The sequence below is a fragment of the Mastomys coucha genome, unplaced genomic scaffold, assembly GCF_008632895.1.
Source record: "Mastomys coucha isolate ucsf_1 unplaced genomic scaffold, UCSF_Mcou_1 pScaffold12, whole genome shotgun sequence".
NCBI lineage: Eukaryota > Metazoa > Chordata > Mammalia > Rodentia > Muridae > Mastomys > Mastomys coucha.
Genome location: NW_022196894.1, coordinates 40,990,364 through 41,000,211, shown reverse-complemented (window position 1 = coordinate 41,000,211; position 9,848 = coordinate 40,990,364). Strand labels below are relative to the sequence as shown.

General features: G+C 34.9%; 1 protein-coding gene across 20 annotated transcripts in view; it reads right to left on the bottom strand.

Annotated features, from left to right (window-relative positions):
- Zbtb20 (zinc finger and BTB domain containing 20) overlaps positions 1–9,848 on the bottom strand; it is a 737,287-nt gene that overhangs the window by 388,620 nt on the left and 338,819 nt on the right. For 2 of the 20 annotated variants that reach the window (XM_031363924.1, XM_031363928.1), the window contains exon 1: positions 4,711–4,841. The exons of 16 other annotated variants lie outside the window; for them this stretch is intronic. The gene's annotated coding sequence lies outside the window, so the exon portion shown is untranslated. Of the gene's footprint in view, positions 1–4,710; positions 4,842–9,848 lie in introns of those variants that run through there. 2 more of the 20 variants (XM_031363917.1, XM_031363907.1) reach the window with 2 other exon arrangements.

Sequence of the window (9,848 nt, the reverse complement as noted above, 5' to 3'; positions counted from 1 at the left end):
CACCACTGCCCGGCTTGACTTCTACTTCTTAAAGTATATATGTCAACAGTCTATTACATTTCAATTATATCTATGAGAGTTTCAGTGGATTTATATTATTTTCATGTGTCTAGTCTTAGTTGGAAGTAGCAATACTTGATAAAATACCATAATGAAGGCTGAACATGTCAAAGATTTCAACAAGTTAACAAAATTGTTTTAATTTGAGTTTGAAATGTTTGCCATAGGCTCATGTCATCAAGACTTGTATCCAAGCTGTTGGCCTGATATTAGAAAGTGGCAGAATTGTCAAGAGGTGTGGCCTACCTGTTTGAAGTACATCAGTGGTGGTTGGCTTTTGGAGCCTATGGCTACCCCTGGTTTTAGCCTCTTACTTTCTGCTTCCTGGCCCATTATGAAGAGAAGAAACTTTATCACATTCTTTGGCTCCCCCAAGTTGGTGTCATATCCATGCCTTCCCTGCTAAAATGGAATGACACCTGCTAATACTGTGAGCTAAGAAAAATCTGTCCTCTTTCATGTTGCTTCTGTCAAGTACCAATGTTACAGAGAAATCAGAGTAACTAGTATTTACATGTAGAATAAGAATGACAAACTGGAGCTAAGGAAGAGACTAAGAAAAAGATGGTAGACACATATCCATATGGAGTTTTAAGACATTTGTTCGTTGCTTCTAAACATGATTTTCCTTACTTTACAGATAAAGGGAGATGCTTAGCCATAACAGCTAACATGTAAGAGATTCATATCACAAGTCGAGCACCATGATGCCAAACTTTTAATTATATCATCTCATTTAATTTTCAAACAGCTTAAAAAGACTATTACTGTTTGAATTTTATAAACCAGAAAGCAAAAGCTAACACAGTAACCAAATTTAAAGTTGCCAACTCACTAAGTTATGAACTCAGATCTGTCTGAGTTCAATACCTAAGCTCTCAAACTTTATAAAAGTAATTATTAACTCTAATTACATATTATAATTATCAAATATTTTAATAGTAATGGATGATCAAATGCTAGTCCAAAAGAATTGAATCTGAGTTTTTCACTCAGCAACCCAGATATGATTTGAAAGTTTCCTAGGTCTCTTTATCACTCAGACATGTTAGAGAAGCAAGGTGTTATGCAGTCCCAGCTCAGCAGATGTTTCTTGAGAACCTCTCTTCGGGGATTGTAAATTATTTCAGGACCTAAAATCCCCACTTGAATCCAAAGTTTAAAAAAAATGGTTATAGTGAAGTATAAATTCCACCTGTGTGATTTTTTAAAATTAATAGAACTACACAAACCCTGTGTTATTTTTGTAAAAAAAAAAAAGAGTATATATATACATATATATGTACATATAAATATATATACATATAAATATATATATTTATCTGTATAGTGTGCACAGACACATGTCTGTCTGTGAATAGGAGGGCCAGGGCTGACTCCTAGGCTTCACAGTACTCTTCCCTCTGAAATGCTGGACTTTGCTTCTTAGAAACCCATAGATATGGGCTGAGGCTTGAGGGCCAGAACAACAAGAAGACAGGACAGTGTCTGCTTTTCTGGGTACTGATGACAGAACTCTACAGTGTGGTGGCTGGTCTAAAATGGCATTGTTTATTTATCTAATAAAACAGACTGGTGTCCACCTTGCTGCACTGTTGTCATGTGTTTGCAGAGGAGCAAATTGTATTGGAACTCTTTAATGAAACATCGCCACAGTAGAATTTGGCTATCGTTTGTAAACCTGTTCATATCTCTTTATTGACCACATATATATGTGTATATATATGTATATATATATATACACACACACACATGTATATATACATACACATGGATGTATATATACATACACATACACATATACACACAAATATACCTGTTCATATCTATATATTGACCATATATATATACATATATATAGTTCATAAACCTGTTCATATCTATATATTGATCATATATATAGTTCATACACTTGTTCATATCTATATATTGACCATATATATATGTATTGTAAACTTGTTCATAGCTATATATTGACCATATATATATATATGTATAGTTTATAAACCTGTTCATATCTATATATTGACCATAAAGAGTGAAGACAAAGAAGATTTATTTCTTTACTGCTCTCATTAACCCAAAAGGCTATACAAGACAGGCTCTTAAAATACTCTTTGGCCAAAACTAATCACTAAAATGGGCTCTTCCACAAGTTTAAGAAGAAAAACTATTAGACGTGCATGTGTGTATGTGCGCCCAAATACTGTTCTTTACAGTGTTATATTACAGTGTAGTAGTCCACGGCAGTTGAGAGTCACTGAAAACACAAAATAAAGTGAAGGAAAATAGTCTGTCTTGGAAGACAGTAGGATTAACAGCTGGAAGGTCCAGGTTCATGTCTGTACTCTGACATTTTACTTCTGTGGCATGAAGAGACTGTCTTTTTTTTTCCCGCTGGTATTGGTACTACATCTCCCTTAGGGCAGTGAATCAGAAAGTGTCTCTTGTTCAGCATTACATTAAGGACTTGCTGGAAATAAAATGGCAAGTTTATATTCTAGATTCAGAGTAAAAAGCTAAGTGTGTAGGAAGAGAACATCAAATCCAGTTTGACTACTACAAGAATTCTGATCTGTGTGTGACCTTCTTGTATACTCTCCCATAGGGTAGATGTCTAAGGCTACAGGACAATGCTCATAAGACTCTAGATTTTTATGATCAGAAATCTCAAATGCAGTCCCAGAAATATTTAGAGAAATAATAATGTTCCAGCCTACATTAGGTTAGATAATAACCTCATTTCTGATTTTTACTTTGAATGTGTAGATGAGGCACAAGTCAACCAGAGGTTATGCAATTAGCTTGGAGTCAAAGAGAAAGCATGGAATAGAGCTGCAAAAGAAACCCCAGCTTGAACTTGATTTTAATTCAATCAAACTGCTAAGGTACCAACCATGCACCCTCCATGATAATGACAATGAATCTTTTAATAAATAAATTTTCATCATTTTAGTTATAGAAAAATAATAGTAGCTTTTAACAAAAGATTGGCATCTATAGCTCTGAACTAAGGAATATTTACATCAATAGACATTCTGCTTTGAAAAGGTACAATTGCCTTAATCCTTAGAGATGTAAAATGTGGGCATTATGTATGTTCCTCACATCACACTTCTCATTACTACAATGGCAGAGAACATGATAAAGAAAAGTAGTAGTGAAGAATTCAGCTTTAACTTGGATAGATTTCTACATCATCATTTGGATACTATATGACATAAACTTAATGTTAAAAAATGCTTTGGGATGGTCTTCCCCTATCCTGCCTTCATGTCAGAAGTATTCTTTTGCTTTATCTGATATAATTTATCTGATATAGCTACTAAGTAAGAGTTCTGATACTTTTACACGCAAAGATCCTGAAAAAGAAAAAGTAAGTGAGTGGATTGCTAATGAACTTCTCCGATTGTCAAAAGCACTTTGGAGTGAACTTACTGTGAAAAGCACTTACTGGTGGTGAACAACAGTAAGAGGGTGAGGAAGTGCTCAGATGCTGCAGCACGAGGCACCATGAGAAAAGCAGAGCAGAGCATAAGTGGACAGAATTTGCATTTTACACCACTGTTGTGTATGTATATAGAATATACAGAAGGTAACTTTCCAATAATACTGGTAAAATATGGTTCAAAGTCTACTCTTCCTGTCTTCTTCCTTTAAAAAGCATGATAGAGAAAAGCATCCATCTGTCCAGCTGTGCACAGGGAGGCTAGAAAGGGAGCTACTTAGCATAGATAAAAAGATCAAATACAACCAGAGAATGAAAAGACCAGTAACATTAGTAGAAGAGCAACACAGACACAGATGATCCTAAGAGATATCAGAGATAAATAATGTTAATGTGTGGCAGGAACTACAATAATGTTATACGAACACATAAAAAAATAGAGGCACATGCTCTTTCTGTTTGCTGAAGTATTTTATGATGGTGTATTTTTTAATGGAATTTAAAAAGAGAAAGTAAGGAACATTTCGTTGACTATTGTTATTGTTGCTGCTTAATTTAATTATGATATTCTAATATCAACTCCATACTAGACTCCTCACACGTTTTCATGAACTCGGTGCTTAACAAGAGGCTACTCTCATTCTGTTGTTTAAAATACTTGTTCAGAAAACCCAAAAACTTGTTTCTTCAGTATGTTAAGACCTAGTCTGTGGGTTTGTTTCCTTCTGATGAGATGAAAGAGGTGTTAAGAGGAGGAGAGTCTGTTAGCTAGCTCTCCAGAAAGCATCTAATTTAGGTTCCAGGAAAGTAGGAGAACAGGTAGAACATCACAAGTCAAACCTACCTGAGCCTGGTGGACTAAATACTCCATGGAATATAGTTTTCTCTGTTCATTTGTTCTGCCCTCTGTGAAATAAAAGACTGTTTCTATGATAGTTTCTGGATCTGGTCTGTAAAGAGCAGGACTGGATTTGCATACCCAAGTACTTTTCAAACGATCTCCCATTTCCTACTTGGAGAGAACACTGATTTCCTCAGAGACTAAGAGAAAACTCAGGGTAGTCAGAAGATTTTTTGCATATTTCAAGATTAGGAAAACGTAAAGCTACCTCCCATGATTAGAAAGGGCTATTAATAACCATAAAAACAACATTAATAACAATAATCTGAATCATAGAGAATGACTGATCACCAGTATTCACCTGAATAAAGGAGACTGCAGAAGGAGACGGTCATTAAGCTATATTTCCAGCTTCAGGCCTCTGCCACGCTTAGCCTCTCCGGAAAGCTGTAAATGTTCTCAGAACAAACTTCAGTAATGAGATTGGAATGAAGACTGGATGATGGCATAAAAGCATCTCCCTGCCCCTTGTTCTGAAAGTTAACTATTAAACCATGTGTCGTTCATCCTGATTTGGTTTACTTAGTTCTAGAAACAAGGACACGCTGATCAGATAGCCCAGGGCAACTGAACACCAAGTGAAGCCTCTGCAATGACCACATTCTTCCCAAGAACCCCACTAAAAAGGCCTTTTATCATCAGGCCATCAATTCTGCATTGCTGCTGAAGGGTGCAAAGGATTTTCTTTTGAAAAAAGTTCATTTCTTCCATTAATTTTATATTTTGGAATATTCAACATTTTTCACTGCATAGTGTTTTCCACTTGATTACATTATTCCATCCCTTTCTCTGTATCTGTCACTCTGTCTGTCTTCCTTTTGTATCCTAGTTCATTATTTTAATTATTTATAGTCTTCCTTGTTTGGACACTTCATCCTAATAGAAGATGGCAGTTTTTTTGTGTTGTTGTTGTTGTTGATTTTGTTTGTTTTGCTTTGTTTTTTGCTTTTTGTCTTTTTTTTTTTTTTTTTTTTTTTTTTGCAACACCTTAGTGGAATGGGATATAAAAACATGGAGGGGATTGGCTTCAATGTTATATCTCAATGATGTTTTTAGTTTCATCCATGACAGAGATCCTACTGACCTTTCTCATGTGCTGTACAGTCAGTCTAAAGGTTAGAATGGCCACAGCAATATTTGAGAAAATCAGTGGTCAGTCAGTGTTCAACCCATTTTTCAAACAGTTATTGCACAGCTTATTTACTGTTGGAAGGAGGGTTTGATGGGCTTGGTTTCATTTTCCTATGGACTTACATTAGCAGAGAAACACAAGACTCAAACACTGTTTAAAATATATTATGATTTCAATTATATCTCTACTGAATCTATGTCCCAAACATGTAACTCTTCTATATATTTTTTTAGAAGTGTGAATACAAATGCGCACAGATACAAAAACTTAAAATGGTGTGTTGTTTTTACCTGAATATTTTCTCATGTTAACAATTTTTTTGGGGGGGAAGAAGAAACAAGGGGCAGCATACATATGTAGCACTTCCCATTATATTTTTACTAACATTAATAACATGTCTCAATACTTTTATAATGTATACATCTATAGAAAGGTAAAGTATAAATAGCTTGTTAGGAGGTCAATAGTAGACTCTTGAATGGCAAAATTGATTCCCATCATACTAATACTCTATGAGTACTCAATATATTAACGGAAGAAAGCAAGTGGAAGACACAGGAATTAAGAGAAAAGGTAAATATATGTACTCAGTCATACTGAAGCTTGTAAAATATACCAATATTAATCTATTTTTAAAACAATTTTTGGAGCTGGAAATTGGGCTCAGTAGTTTTCTTACCTTTTGAGCATTCTTTTCAATGTTCAGTTTTTACTGAATGTTCAGTTTAAAAAACATCTGTTTACTTTCGATTTGAAGGAATAAAAATAGGACATAAAAGTTGATAATTCTTACTTTGCTGTCCTAAAATCAAGCATGTGCTCAATTCATAGCACAAACGTTAACATATTAGAACCTTGAATTCCATCATTTAAGAAGTTAAGGTTAATGTTTTCTCATTTATTAAGTGAAGAGAATGTAAGTACCACACAGGATTGTTTTAAGATTACAATGGTTAGAAAAGAGAGGTCACTCAATAAATGGTGGCGAAATCACCACACACAGTAAAATCCACATAAAAAATATATTTCTAGGCCGGTTCCTCTATTAGGTAGGTTTGGTATCCATGCTACAAAAGCCATTAAGCCTCAATAATTTGGGAATTTTAAAATACTCTTCACAGAGTCTTTAAATGACATTTCCCAAAGGTCAAACTAGTGCAAGCTAGTGTGGAGCTGCTGCAGTTGAAGCAAGCTTTATTTGGTTCAGAAAATAAGTCTTGTTCATCATAGAGATCCTGCCATAAAGGAAAAGAGTGATATTCAGACAAACAGATTTTTAGGTTTAACAATAAGTGCTCAAAGTCAAAGCTACACTGAGAAGAAATATGCTCTAAACAAACAGCCTACAGACCAGAAAGGGCGGAAAGACCTCAGGCAGCTGGAGAAAAGGAAGACTAGAGTAAATACACAGGCCTGTTAGAAGATACTCAAAACTTGGACTATAAAGCGAGGAATCAGCAAGACTGCAGGGCAGTAGACACCTATGGTAACAAAGTGAAAACAGGCTTGGTAGGAAACAAGGCACGTTAGAAATGAAATCTGTAATGTGTGTGTTGCATGGTGGTGCTAGTTAGAAAAGCACAAATATTGATGGCTTAAATCAGGATGGGGAAAATATACAGCCGAATAAGGACAGTTCTGAGGGGGAAAAATAGTCAGCTTGGTACTCAACTGTCACCACAATTCATTTGTGTTTCACAGCCCACTGTTTGTGACATTCACAGAATTTCTAATTTAGCAATGAACTATTTTTAAGTTGTGAATCTCTGCAGCCATTTTCCATATGTATCTATTGCAGCTAGTAATAATAGCCTCTTGATCTTTAAAATGCTTCCAATTAATATTACTCAGATCAGGGGTTATCATTTTTCCATATATTTCTCTTTTCTATCACTTCAAATAAAACACTTATTATCTTATTTATTTGACTTAAGCCCAAATTATTTGGTCATTTCAGTAAAAAAAATAAAAAACAACCATTGGGAGGCTGTTTTTATTATCATTTTCCTAAGACTGAGTTAGCTTGGGAGTTTTGAATTGTATTTTCATTTAACTAAAATAATTACAGTACCTTTTCTATGAGAGCATTTAAATATATCAAATTTACATCAAGATTTCTTGTATATCAAATATTAGGCAAAATAATTTCAATTGTTATAATTTACATATTCATATATTAATGCATGTTACATATTAATATATATTAATGAGCTTATGATTATTGTTTAAGAGGCTCTTTTGTCTCATTACTGTTGTGGCTATTATAGCTGGTAGCAGATACCATCTACAAAGTATCCATTATGTACCAAGGTAAATCAAGATCTCTATTAGAGACCATAAAGACCAAGTAATGAGGACCTTATTGGTCCATTTTTCCATCTGAGGGTTTAAGACAAAGAAAAATCAAGGTGTCTATGATCACATAACTTCTACATAGTAGACATGGTGACTATAAATGAATCATGTTCTATGTAAGAACACAGCCCATGATCTCTCTGTGATATAGTTTGGCTTTTAAGAATGAAGCAAGAGTACAAATTTTAAAAGTTAACATAGGGCTGGAAGTACAGTTCAACAATAGAGTACTTGCCTATCATGTGTGAGGCACAGGTTCAATCCCCAGGGCCATTAAAATATAAGGAAGATAAAAATAATTAAAAAGTTAGTAAAAATGTATTGTCAATTGCTTTTGTTAGAAAATATATAAACTCCATTGTATCATTCACATAACATCTGAATTGTTTTTTCATATTTTCCTGATACTATATATTCAATTTGATAAACATTCTCAAGTATCTACTGTGTAGCCCTTAGTAGGTTAGAGATCTTAGTTTGCTCTCATGCTTAAGCAAATATTTGATGATTATAAAGTCTTTCACTTGAAGATGCCATTTTTAGGTAAAATTGTATTTTTCTTTTCTATAACTGATGTTTAAAGAAAGTTTTACTAATTTATGATCACTGGGGCTTCAGACTATAAAGTTCCTTTTAATAACTTAAGTTCCATACTGTAAAATAACCAGCACTTAATGCAGATTTAAACATAATTTCTACAAAAAAACATAAATTTGGCTCATATAATATCATCTCCATATTAAGCTAAATCACACTACATTTTTTATACTATACCTAGATTTTCTCAATAAATGTTGCAAAGATGATCTCTCTGATTCACCTTCAGAAGGAAATGTGCCTTGAATTTTTTTTTTTTACATTTGCATTTTTTTTTTTTTTGATTTTTCAACACAGTGTTTCTCTGTATAGCCCTGGTTGTCCTGGAACTCACTCTGTAGACCAGGCTATCCTCGAACTCCAAGATGCACCTGCCTCTGCCTCCCAAGTGCTGGGATTAAAGGCATGCACCACCACCTCCCACCTACCATGAATTATTTTGTCACTAGAGCTAATTCAGTTACACTGGAAAAATATATTTTCAGCAAGCCTGTGAGTAATGGTACAAAAGCATAATACTAACAACAACAATAGTAGTGATGGTCTTTGGAGAATACTTTCCAATCTCAAGCACTACAATTAATAGTTCAAAGGCATTATCTTACTCATTTCTCAAAATGCTATAAGGGGGTATGAAGTGTTAATAATCTGATTTTACAGAATGATACTTCTGGTACAAAAGTCCAATACTTTGTCCATGATGATTGTCAGCAAGAAAGTCAGAGCAAGGTTTGGCCCCCAAAGCCTGTCCCGCTTACGTGTTTTAGAGGGAGCATATGCTTTTTATTGATGCTATCTTTGGGCTGATAAAGTTATACTACTAGGCTTGAAACCCATTTGGTCTGTAAACTCAAACTTGAAGATAGATAATGAGTCAAAGTCTGAGATGCTGCTATTTATACTATCTGCCAATTAAAATGCTCCCTTCTGAGAAGGTGTGACTAGCTAGTTAAACATAATACTTGCTTTAAAAGTGCTCGGAGTGAGGATGAGCTTGGGTTAAGAGCTCTTACTGTTTTTCCAAGGGACTCAATACTGGTGATCATTTCCTAGGACCTGCACAACAGCACACAACCATCTTATTAAACTCTAGTTCCAGGGACCTGAGTCCTCTTCTGTATCAGAAATGCACTCGGTACACATACACACATGCAGGCAAAACGCTCTTACACACAAAAATAAAGTTTTTTAAAAAGTGCCTGATGGCCAGGCGGTGGTGGCGCATGCCTTTGATCCCAGCACTTGGGAGGCAGAGGCAGGTGGATTTCTGAGTTCAAGGGCAGCCTGGTATACAGAGTGAGTTCCAGGACAGCCCGGGCTACACAGAAAAACCCTGTCTCGAAAAACCAAAAAAA